We start from the raw sequence: 12,469 nt of genomic DNA, 5'->3' as shown, positions 1-12,469 counted from the left end.
GTGAGTGCGATCCTACTAAATACTTATCCATATTTCGCACGCTGAGGAACAAACAAGTCATGCATACACGGTCACGGGTACAAAACTATTCGGATCGGATAACGGAACAAAACACACGAACACGAATGAAACAAAAAGAATACACGGCGGCGCATACAATGCGCTTCGGAAAATACGTGAGAAAAAATGTCTCGGATCAAAAAACGCAAAGCTCAAGTAACCCCGTTACAGAGACGTGCCCAAATGAACAGACACATTGAACGTAGATGCATACAGCGCGCGTCTCAAAGTGCTGCATCAAAACAAGCACGATTTCAAAAGAAAGAGCTCGCGTCTCAGACATACAAAAAAGGGAGCAAAGCAACGCGCATATGACCGGCCAGAAAACAAGCAAGCAGGACTCAAAAAGCAGAAAGCTCAACTGACCGACATACAAAAACGAACAAGGCACGATACAAACAATGCACGACGTAGAGTGAAACGGACTTTGCGCAAAGCGGAGGCGGATCAATTAAAACTCAAAAATAGCGCGTCACAAATAATGGACATGCAACAACGCGGCACTCAAACACCACAAGCAAAACATGCCCGTCGCAGACATCAACGCCAGACGTCTGCTAAACGCTTACGCCAGTTGGCTGACAACGCTTTCAATAATGAGTCCACTATTGAGGAAAATTCATTGGGATTAATGAATGTCATTTGCAATCATTGTCATTCACTTAACTTCACAGAAGAAACAACTGGCAATACAAATAATGAATTTACACGTTGTTGTCAAAAGGGGCAGATTAAAAAGCCTTTACATTCATATCCGGAATATCTACAGAAGCTTCTAACTAAGGATGTGCCTGAAAGTAAAAACTTTATGAACTACATTAGATCCTACAATAGTTCATTTGCTTTTGCATCTACCGGAGTACATATCAGGCCACCAAAAGGCAATGGCCCATACTGCTTTCGCATATGTGGTTAACACAACGCACTATATTATGTCCAAAAAATATTAATGTTAATCACATTAATAACCAGGTCATTTCATTACTTCCTGGAGAGACACGGCTCTTTCTAAGCTCTGACAAAGTTGACTCTGATGACGACAATGAACATCTGAATTTCCCATTAGAATATTTGAACACTATTAACCCGGATGGATGACCACAACACAACCTTACCCTTAAAAACGGAACAATAATCATGCTATTAAGAAACCTTAACACTAAACAGGGTTTATGCAATGGCACACGGTTAGTCGTCAACACCATAACACACGATGTTATTCAAGCAACAGTTCTTTCAGATTCACATGCTAACAATACTGTTCTCATTCTTGGAATTGACCTTACGAGTTCTGACCTAGAATTACCTTTTACATTGAAACACCGACAGTTCCCCATTAAACCTGCATTTGCCATGACCAGCAACAAATCACAAGGACAAACCATGGACAAGGTTGGCATCTACCTCTCTGAACCCGTTTTTGGACATGCACAACTTTATTTTGCCTTCTCATGTGTTCGACGTTCATCTCACAATAAAGTTAAAATTAAAAATGATCCATGCCAAGGAAGACTCATTCAAAGACAAGACACCATCTTTACTACTAATGTTGTATACAGAGAAATATTCCAATAAAACATTACTCTATGCCAAACACTCTATTTTGTATTTATATAGGCATCATCCAAACCTGCACACTATTCTATATCTAATTCATACATCTCACTCTTTATCATGCCCCAACGCCAGGGGTTGGCGAGCGAAGCGAGCAGGGGGCGGAGCCCCCTAGTGTTAAAAAAGAAAATCAATTCATGGGATATGCTTTCCTTTTTCACATGACTATAAAAGTGCTGTATATAGTGACAAAGCAAGTTAAAAACACTTATACTTTGAGAGTCTTGCCTATACATTGTTTACTTTAAACTGTTAAGGTAGCAAGCAACAAAAGCCTTAAAAACATACTGAAAGTGCAATCTTATACAAAAGCCACATTTCTGTTATTGAGAACTGCTTGCAAAGTAACACCAAAGAGCCAGGTTCCAAGTTTCAAAGTCCACTGCCAGGATAGGTGTGATATGTAAACAAAAGATATCTACTATGTAAGTGAATATAATTCACTACACAATATAGTTAAGGCACTAAAATTTGATTGCGCACTTGCATTTTTACTCCATCAAAGGCCACTGTATACTGCAGAAACAATAGTAATAAGGCAAACTTTCATCGTGAATATTGCATTTACTAATTAAGAACATGGTGGGCCTCTACGAACTTCCCTAAATATTGTTACTTACTATTAATATCAGCTAACATGATTCACCTCGTTCCTACTCCGAGGTAATAATCACATTTCACATTACAGGCATGGCCAACATCCTGGCAATGCAGAATCCACATGTTCTTAAGCAAGGAATCAACAACAAACTGTATCTGTAAATCTACCCATTTTCTGAAACTGCTTAATCCAGTGTAAGAGTCTTCTAAAAATTCTAAACAAGTATACTTTTAAATGAAATGAGTAACAAAACAAAAACACATAAAATGATGAAATACAATTTATAATAAAATGAATAACTAATCTAATATATACTGATGGCAGCAGTGAAAACAGCCTTATGGATCACTCCAGTCCAAGGTTCATTGTTCATGCTGGCTGTTAGCATGAACTCAAAACAATTTAATCAGCTGCCATTTACACAATACTGTGTTCTGATTCAACTTTTAGGTTAATCTCTTAGCAGGTTATATTTAAGGTCCTGCAATATTAGGAAGGCATTTGTGCTGAAATGCTGATGTGAGTAAGGAATATCGTATAACAAACAGAGCATGAAGTTCTGTGTTGTCTTTGCTATATGCCTTTTCATAAAAAGAAGTGGGAAAATTAAAACTTCACCTAAAATTTAAAATTACAAGGCATCTCAACAAAAACATTTCTGCAAATAAAAAAAAAATCTAACACAGTAATTGTGACAAATACTGCTTTAACAATAGCCCAGATAATAATTGAAAAGGACAATTTCACTTTGAATAATTTTTGACAAAAAAAGCAAGCAAAGGCCTCTCCCAAGTGTAATCTTTCAGCCAGTTCTTAATTCTGTCAGACACGTTTCACAGAACTGTCAGAGAACTTCATTAAGAATGTGAATACATCACAAAACAAAGACAAAAATGAACTGACATAATATAAAAACACCTTTGTGCACACACTATTTTCATCCTTTTACACTAAGCTAATATCCATAGAAAAATTAGTTTTACTTTAGTTGGTCATTTACTGTACATTCAAAACTCAAAAGGATCATCTTAACTTCAGTACAACATGTATGAAAATCCAGCTAAAATCAAGGTATTTGCAGAGAGGGGGAAAAATTCTTTTGTCACCTACAAGCTTTAGGAATATAAACTCAGTCTGGCTATAGATAGCAGCTAAAGTGATAGTGTGTTAATTAGCAGACTGATGTTAAGTGAGGAAAAACCGAGAGGAAGAAAGAGAAATAATGCCGGTGAATGTTCAACACTGAACTACAAATCTGACAGCTTCATTTTCAGAAGGGTTATATATACACACCTGTGAAAGCACAATTCCAAAAAGATCAAACACTATATATGAGGACAACAAAACCTCTAGGCTTTTTAACTAAATCTAGTGTGTTAATTTAGACTATTTTCAAGGCATCTATTGTCAGACAAATACAGTTCTATTTTGTTAATCATGTCTGTGCAGATGTAGTTCTTTTAATAAAACTGAAATAAGAAGTCACGCAAAATGACACCTTTTCTTGCCTGAAGAAGAGGCCTTAGCTGCCTCGAAAGATTGCATATTGTAATCTGTTCAGTTAGCCAATAAAAGATGTAATTTTGCTTGAGTTCTCATTGCATCCATAATGGCTAACACAGTACAAAACCCTTTAAATAAAACTGTAATTCACAGAGGAATGGAAGAACATTTTGTGAAATAAGCAGGCGTCAAAAACAGAACAATACCCACAAAAACTGAAATGCTAAACCAATCATCACAAAAAGATGAAGTGGAATAAAGAAATGAATTGTGTCAGGGGTGACGATTCACAGCAGTCTATGTCTGGTGCCACATTAATTTTGCAAAGGTGGCAAAAAAAAAAAAAAAAAAAAAAAGTTTCCTTTCGTCTTAGCAAACAACACTGACATACATAACCAGTTTCAAAGACACACCTAAGTAAGTAAAGAAGGCAAGTCCTCATGTTAGGGCCAGTGGCACTGTGTGTCATTCACAGCATATCATGGTTGACTCATTGATCAACCTCTGTTGCAGGCAATATCTATGACTTAAATCTAGCATATTGGGTCCCTTTTAACTTCAAACCAAATAAGGTCTTTAGCTAGTTGTCATGAGCAGTTCAACTAAGAAACCAAAAATATAAATGCATGGTCAAGATTAAAAAAAAAAAAAAAATAAAAGAAAAACTTTACTTACAAGAGGAAACATGAACACTCCTAACAAAACAGCCTTGACAATAAAGAATGCTTGAGGCCATCAGCATGCTCATTGTGAATATTGCATGGAGAAAAAAGAAAAGGCACTGCTCCTGTCACTATGGAAAAGTACTTATTATGCTGGAGACGCACCCCTTCTCTCTTCACCAGTTGTATCTAAGTGATCAAACACTTACTCGTGTGTATATTACGCATACTTACTTGTATGTTGGATCAGGATCAGGTGATACTTCATTAACTGATAAGAAATCTGAAATGTGTTTTCCATAGAGTTACTATATTAGCATCTGCAATGAGTTAGTAAGCTTGATTTCTTTGGTTGTAAACTACTAAAAATAATTGAGTCTGGCTTTCTGGTAGTATATGTTATGGGTTGCTTTTTGCATTTCCTACTTGAGGCTGCCCAGTTTGTCCAGCATTCAGAAGCAAGTCTTAAACTTTTGAACCAAATACAGAAAATAGGATGACATCTAGGGGTGCTTTCTCACCGCTGGAACTTTGCTTTCAGGAACACATGAGATCCTGTACGATGCAGGCCATGGGCCACTTGTGGTCTCTGGCCAATTGCGTGTCTTGTGTTCCCACCATACAACAGGAACTGTAACCTTTATGCAAAATATGTGGAGTGCCAAGAGAGGCATGTTTGGAAGTTCATGGTGGAGATTACTGCTTCGATGCAGTTCATGGCATGGGATACAAGGGAGGTGGCTATGAAAAGTTATGCAGTGCAAAGTGTTATGAGTTTGGGAGTTCATGGGGGAGATTATTGTTTTGATGCAGTACATGGCATGGTGTACCAGGGAGGTGGCTATAAAGAGTCCTAAAGTGCAATATGATCAGGAGTTTACAGGAGACTTACTACATCAATGCAATGTGTGATGGGACGTACCAAGGAGACGGCTGTGAAGAGTGATATGTTGTGAAGTGCAGCGCTTCACAGATAACTCTCCAAAGTCCAAACTACTACCAGAATTGTAAGATGGTATCAGTCATTTTGCTCAACCAATCAGCACAATTCACTGCCCAAGCCCCACTCATGATAGCTGCTAGTTGAACGAGATGTACATACCGTGGAGTAGGACTAAAATAAAAGTATCAGGAACTACAAATAACCCATGTTCCTGCAGTGGGAATGCTACAAAAGTTCCTGGTTTCTCAAAAAAGTTCTTGTAGTAGGAACGCGCCTTAGGAGCACTAAAACAATTTTTTTTTCCAGCACTAATGTTAATTGAGGGTTTTAACTTTAGGTACTCACAGCAGGCTTACACAAAACACCAGACAAAATTGAAAGCCGATATATATAAAATGTATAATAAAAAAATACTTGTCTTGATAATTATAAAGGTTAAAAAATAATTCACAGAAAAGCTTAATAATTTTAAATGTAACTAGCATCACATAATTCTAAAAAGGATTTCTTTTGGCAAACCTATTTGCCTGATTTTGTAGTGTGTTAAATTAAGAAAAACAGTGTTGGTCTTCATATAGAGTACATACAGTATGTCATCAATTAAGAGAAATGGTGTTCGTGTTCATACGCACACATCATTTTTGTAATTCCACCCCCATAGAAACAGAAAGCAGGGAAATGTGGAAGCTTAGAAATTTTGTTGGGCTTTCTTCAGATGACTTCGAAGCGTATGTTTACTATCATCTGACAAGGTTAAAATGGCATTGCATTAAACTAATTCAGATCAATGCTATCCCATGACTGGGAACACATTAATCTGGACCAATCGTTTACACTACATTCCTATCTGGATCAAATGTTACTGGTGGCACTAATCAAGATCCAGTTTTCTACAATAATTTTGTTCAGAATCCCAGATATCAATTTGCTAGATTTCACAATAAGGTAGCATGGCAAATGGTTAAGTGAAGTGAGCTTACTACAAAAAAAAAAAAAGAAACCCGATTACTCACTTCCGCCAGTTTACTTCTTCTTTGGCTCAGCTCGCTAGGGACTGTTACTTTTGCTCTCTGTAAGGAGGACATGACACAAGTTAATGTCCAGGTTGCCCAGTGGGGGCACCTTGAGGCAGAAGTGCTCTCCATGCAAATATCAACAGTTATATTAGAGCTGATAAAGCCCCTTTCCCTTTCAACCACTACTGATCCTTTAATGATGTTCTGGGATCCGTCTGGTTGTGCTTACTCATTACTTTAGTAGAATACTGGGGGAATTATCCTTGACTAACTAAAGAAAGGTAAAGCTATAACAAGGACTGCCTTGGAAACGGTTCATTAAACACATGCCAATACCAAAATGCTCCCTTTTATTACACCAAACACATTTTGTATGATGATCTGAACAATTTTAATTAACAAGTGATGCCAACATGTTATTTGGTAGTATATTGAAAAGAACTGCATTGTACCGTATTGCACATTCATTCACAACTGCTTCATAATACCACATTATGGAATTTAAACCAAGTGCACACCTTTGCTTCTGCATATAACCTGAAGAACAGACACATTAAGCAGTGAAAAATCTGTTACTGTTCTATTCTAATTAAAACTTATTTTACATGGCAACAAGGCAGAGTGCTGGTATTGCCTCACAGCTTATTGGCCTTTTTTTTTTTTTTTTAGGTCCAGCCCAGATGCCGTTTGTCTGGAGTTCCACTGTTCTCTAGATGGATGCAGTGTTTTTTTCTCAAGATACTCCTTTTCTGTAGTTGAAAGAATTGTCCGTTTTTGCTTGATTCTAAAAGGGTATTTGGCCTAAAACATGTACTCATCAGGTTTGTTTAAGTAGGCCAGCAATTTCTAGAGATCTGTGGTTTTGTTGACATAGTATAGTGTGTTTTCAAACATATACCTGGATTTTATTTTAATCTTTATCAGTAGTGTGCTATACTTAAAGAAGAATGAAGGAAATCTGTCTTCGGCTGAAAATTGTTACAGAAGTATACTCTAAATTGTCTTTTAGCCACCAAACACCCTCCATCAAAAATTACCTTTTAGTATTGGGACATAAATGTCCTAGAGGATATTCATCAATGCATTACACATGGATAATTTACAGTGGCAAATTACATGCTCTACCAACATGACTATATTCTACAGTCACGTGCTGGAGTAACCGATGTTAAAAAAGTAAGTGAAAGAAACTATGAAGCAAGACCACTGACCTACAATTTTTCAAGAATAATCTTTAGCTGATATTTACAACATTTTGTACAAGGTGCCAACATTCCAGAGGACTACAAAAAAGGCAAACTGCAATTTAACTGTATATAAAGCTCTTTCATACTGAAAGTTATCTTAACTAGTAACATAAGAAAATAATGAATACACTTTTTACAAAGTACAAGAGACACTTCGTCAGCTTTAAATTAACACCTAAACATTTACATGTTTATGAACTAACAGCTATGTTCCATTGACAGTTCTTCTGGACACTAAATAGCTTTATATTTCTCAAGTCATTGTAAAAGAGCTAACAGTGAAGTGCTACACAGCACGTACTTGAAAGATTGTGCATAAACTTTCCATCCCCCTCCCATAGATTTGTCCTTGCTAAAGTTAATGTTTTAGAATGACTGCACATAAGCACCTCACAAGGGTGGCAGGACATGCCCTCTGGATACAGATCAGTGGCAGCAGAAAAGTGAAAGGAGAAATTGTGGAAATAAAACTACATTGCAGAAACCTTCATCTCTTCATGAATCTGACTGTACAAGTTCATCACCTATGATATATACAGATACTATTATCCATACACTACATTTTTATGTGCCACTTTAATAAATTCTGATCATATGGACGGTAACAGGTATAACAAGCAAACTTCACACTGCCAGCTCCAGGTGAATCGGTGAATATGGGTCTCTATAAAGCAATGAAGCAGTAGTGATAACTAGTAAAGAGGAAACCCAACTAAGTTCACTCTGCTTCAAGTTCAGTGGAAACGTGGAAAGGTTCAGTAATCAAACTGGTCAAAATGCATTGAAGTCAATGGAAAGGGAGACACTGAACTAGTTTTGAGCGGATTATAATGATACAATGATGTTTAAAGTGTCTCAGAGAGCTAGGGAAATCTTTGCAAACTACTGTATGTTAGACTGATTATTGTGACCAAAAGTATGACCTGAGTTGTGAGGCAGCACTGTTAACCACTGCACCTCCATGCCTTCTCAAAATAAAATTATACTACAAGGCTTTTATCACTCTCTGCATCTCCTGAGCTCTTATCACTGTAACTTTGGGGGCTCTCCCTGTCAGTTCCCAGTCTGCGCTACATAGCAAGGAGCCTTTAATCCAGCAGTAAAGACACAATGGACAAAAGATTGATGCAGAACAACAAAGTATTTTCATAAATATTCTCATTATGGTCCACTAATGTGCCGCTCAAATGAAAATACAGTGAGTTCTATATCTGCTTGCACCATAAAGTGCAATGTTGAGTGAAGGTGTTCTTTTTTATATAAAATCAAAAATGCATGTGGAGTGCTAATCCAACTGGAGTACCGATCAAGTAGAGACATTGTGCATATATGTACTATATGTTATAAATTATTCACAAATGCATGAAGCGTACAGTACACACATACTGTACATGAAAGTTTTGTGCATGCACAACACAAATCAAACAGGCAGCACAAATCACGTAGACACAAGCTTATAAAACATTGGCTGCTATGGCTCTGTGAAGTCATGCTGGCCTCGCAAAGCATCATGGGGAACTGGGGGAAAAACAAAAGCCATTTGCCTAAGCCATCAGCAACGTGACTTTTCAGGGAAAAACCCTGACAAACCCAGAAAATCCACTGCAAAAAAATGCTTTGGCCAATTTTGTCCATCAATACTAGTGATAACCATGTGCCATCTATATACCATTTCATCAAAGCAAATTTCAAAATCAGTCCACCATATCTGTAAAGAAGTCAATGCATCATTTTTACCTAATTATTAAAACCAAAGCAGGGTGGGTTTTGTGTCTTGCGCATACATTACAAAATATTGTTGAAGATCAAAAGATTCTACTCATTCACTTTAGTTTTGATTGTACCACTGGTATGTTTGAAGTCTGGGTAATTCAGATAAATGGACATGGGTGGTACAATCGTTACTGTGTATCATCTATTTCACTTTATTTAAAATTTGCTAAACTAATGGAATATGCACCACTAAAATAAATGCATGGTTAATAAATATGAACAGACAACCAGTTCTGCAACCCTAGTAAAATAAATCTGTACCAATATTCTAAAAGACAAATGACACTGGAATTAAGCAAGGAGTTCTTTTACATTCCCAGATTAGCTTGTCTGTGGAAACAAATGCCTACAGAAACAGGTCTGCCTGCTATTTCAACTGTAATTATGCTCTTGAAATAAACTTTAAATAGTACAAAAGGGAACTAACAGGAAAATAAATACAGAAGAAAAAAATATATTGTTTGAAATAAAAAAAAAAAGTTGATCTGCAGTAGATGCACCTGTTTTGACTACTGTATTGTAATTTAATTAAACTCTAAATGAATTAAGAGCTTACATTTTCAAACTGCCCCATACGATCATCCTGCATTATAAACATTTGTCATCACATGAAACCAAAGGTCTGTACCATTTTTCTGACCATCCTTTGCAATAAGAGACATAAAATGGAACGGATTAATCTAATTTTACATTCATTTACGCTGGTCTGAAAACCATTTGACCTTTAGCGTAATTGTTTAAGAGTGCAGCAGAAGACACAGTCACATATCAGAGTTTAAAAAAAACAATCGCAACTCATTTATTTTTTACTGTAACTAACCACCAAAGGTTAGATCATCAAAGGCAGCAAAGATTTAATGCCAGCTGGATGAAGTGAGAAGATTAAGACATACTGCAGTAAAATACTCCGTCAAAAGAGAAAGCGCAATGGCTGCTTCTGACTTGCATGACCATCTGTATCTCACAACAACAAAGAGAATCTTAGTTCACTATGAGAATTTTCAACACAAAATGTAAAGAAGAATCCCAAATAAATATACATATTTCAATAACATGCAAACCTGTAAATAAAAAGCATACACTAGTAACTACTACAAATGGAGCAAAATTAGACTTCTCCACAGTTATATTTTGACTTCTAAGGAGACTGACCTGCTTTTCATGTAATAAAACATATCAGGTCAGTCTTAACCCGTCTGGAAGCTAGATTTGCAGCAGCTGATTAAAAAAAGGGGGATGGGGAGTTAATGATAGCTATATTCTGATTAAAAATGTTGTGCTATTTAGGAAGGATGAGTAAGCAAAGTCAGCAAGAAGAACAGAGACATGGCTATGCTGTAAAATGTACTACACAGCATCAGCAGGTCAGGATCAGTAATGCTGACACGCACTGCATGACCCTGATGAAATTAAAAACACATTATTGAGCACTTGAGTAACTTGGCAACACATACAAACAATAAGAGGAAATGAATATCATCAATGATACCCAATATTCTGGAACATTATCAGTAAATCACAAGGTCTCACTTATTACACAAGTAACAAAAAACATCTGCAAATATAGAATTTGGTAAAAATGGCTTATTAATTTTATCAGTTTCAGCAGTTGCTCATTATGGATGACCAGGACTGTTACAAATAAAAAAAAAGGTGTTAGAAATTCAACACCTGTCCGTACTTTATAATTTCCCAAAACTAGATGCATACACTTGCTCTCCGATTCAGTTGATCATCAACTTTTAATGCACACAAGCTTACAGACCAACAAACATACAGACACATGCATATAAATACACTTACAGACTTAGGTAAAGTGTCCTAACAAAGCCAACAGAGGTCTTTAGAACAGCTTTAGTGCACATTGATATAGATTCTACAAGTTTTTTGATCTGCACTATAAGTATACAAGATCAATCTTCTGAAGATGTCAATAACTTGTATTTTAACATGAAAGTGAGTGTGGGACTGTGTGTGGGTCTAGTGATAAGTGGAATACATGCCAGGATTGGTTCCTGCCAAGATGATCTATGACTCCCTTTTGAACTCCACTGCATTAAATGGACTTGAGGATGCATGCCTTACTGTGAAAATAAACATTAAGAACTAGAGGCATGACTCATTTGACCATACAACGTTTCTGCAGTTGCTCACCAAACTGCTGGTTTTCTTTGCAGTACCATCCCAGTTTAACACTATTTTTGGGTTTAATAGGAGTTTTAGAAGCTGCAAGCTAACAATAGCATCTTTACTCGTGGATGTCTTGGTATCACTACCTAATTAAAAATTCTGCCATATAATGATGATTTCACTCAAATGATCAAGAGTTGCTTCTCTGTTTTCCTTTGAATCTCAAATCAATGCATGGACATCACTGCCAAAGAAGTTGCTCTTTTACCCCCAGAAAACCAAGAAATCCTAGTCTTTATTACTCATGAAATAAGGAATCTGAGAAGATATCTTTGTTGATGTTCCTACCAAACAGCTGTCCCTCAAAATCTCTGTGATATTATCTTTGAGACAGGGTGGCCAACAAAATAAACATCAGGATATAAAGTTGATTACTGTATTATCTCAATGACCACAACTGTTTTAGATTACCTTGTTTTAATAGAAATTAAAGTCCACATTTACCCACATTTACTCTGTTTTTTCAGTTAGCACATTATAAATAGAAACAAATAGATACATACATAACACATACACTCACATGGGCAACAGGTAGAGCTACACTTACATTTAGATACTGACTTATTCATTTAAATGGTATAGACACTCACATGTCTAATGAAGCACCAAATATTTTAGGGATTTAGTCAATTACAACAGGGAACCTATGTAGAATAAAGAAACTACTTCCAACACATGTAAACAGGAACTGCACAGCACAGAAAACATACTTTTGTTGTTATTGTAAAGTACACGATGAGCCATTTTGTACTTTGTGACTCATCTGTAAAAGTGATCTTAAAATTACATATAATACATATATAATCAACAGAAAACAAATTTCATTTGTTTTTAAACCAGATGTATTCTATTTATGCTCT

General features: G+C 36.4%; 1 protein-coding gene across 2 annotated transcripts in view; it reads right to left on the bottom strand.

Moving 5' to 3' along the window:
* Window positions 1-12,469, bottom strand: part of LOC114664956 (phosphatase and actin regulator 4-like) — a 140,084-nt gene that overhangs the window by 117,916 nt on the left and 9,699 nt on the right. The window lies entirely within an intron of this gene.

This window comes from Erpetoichthys calabaricus, chromosome 14, assembly GCF_900747795.2.
Source record: "Erpetoichthys calabaricus chromosome 14, fErpCal1.3, whole genome shotgun sequence".
Lineage (NCBI taxonomy): Eukaryota > Metazoa > Chordata > Cladistia > Polypteriformes > Polypteridae > Erpetoichthys > Erpetoichthys calabaricus.
The sequence above is the reverse complement of the archived record's forward strand: the minus strand, read 5'-3'. Positions and strand labels throughout refer to the sequence as shown.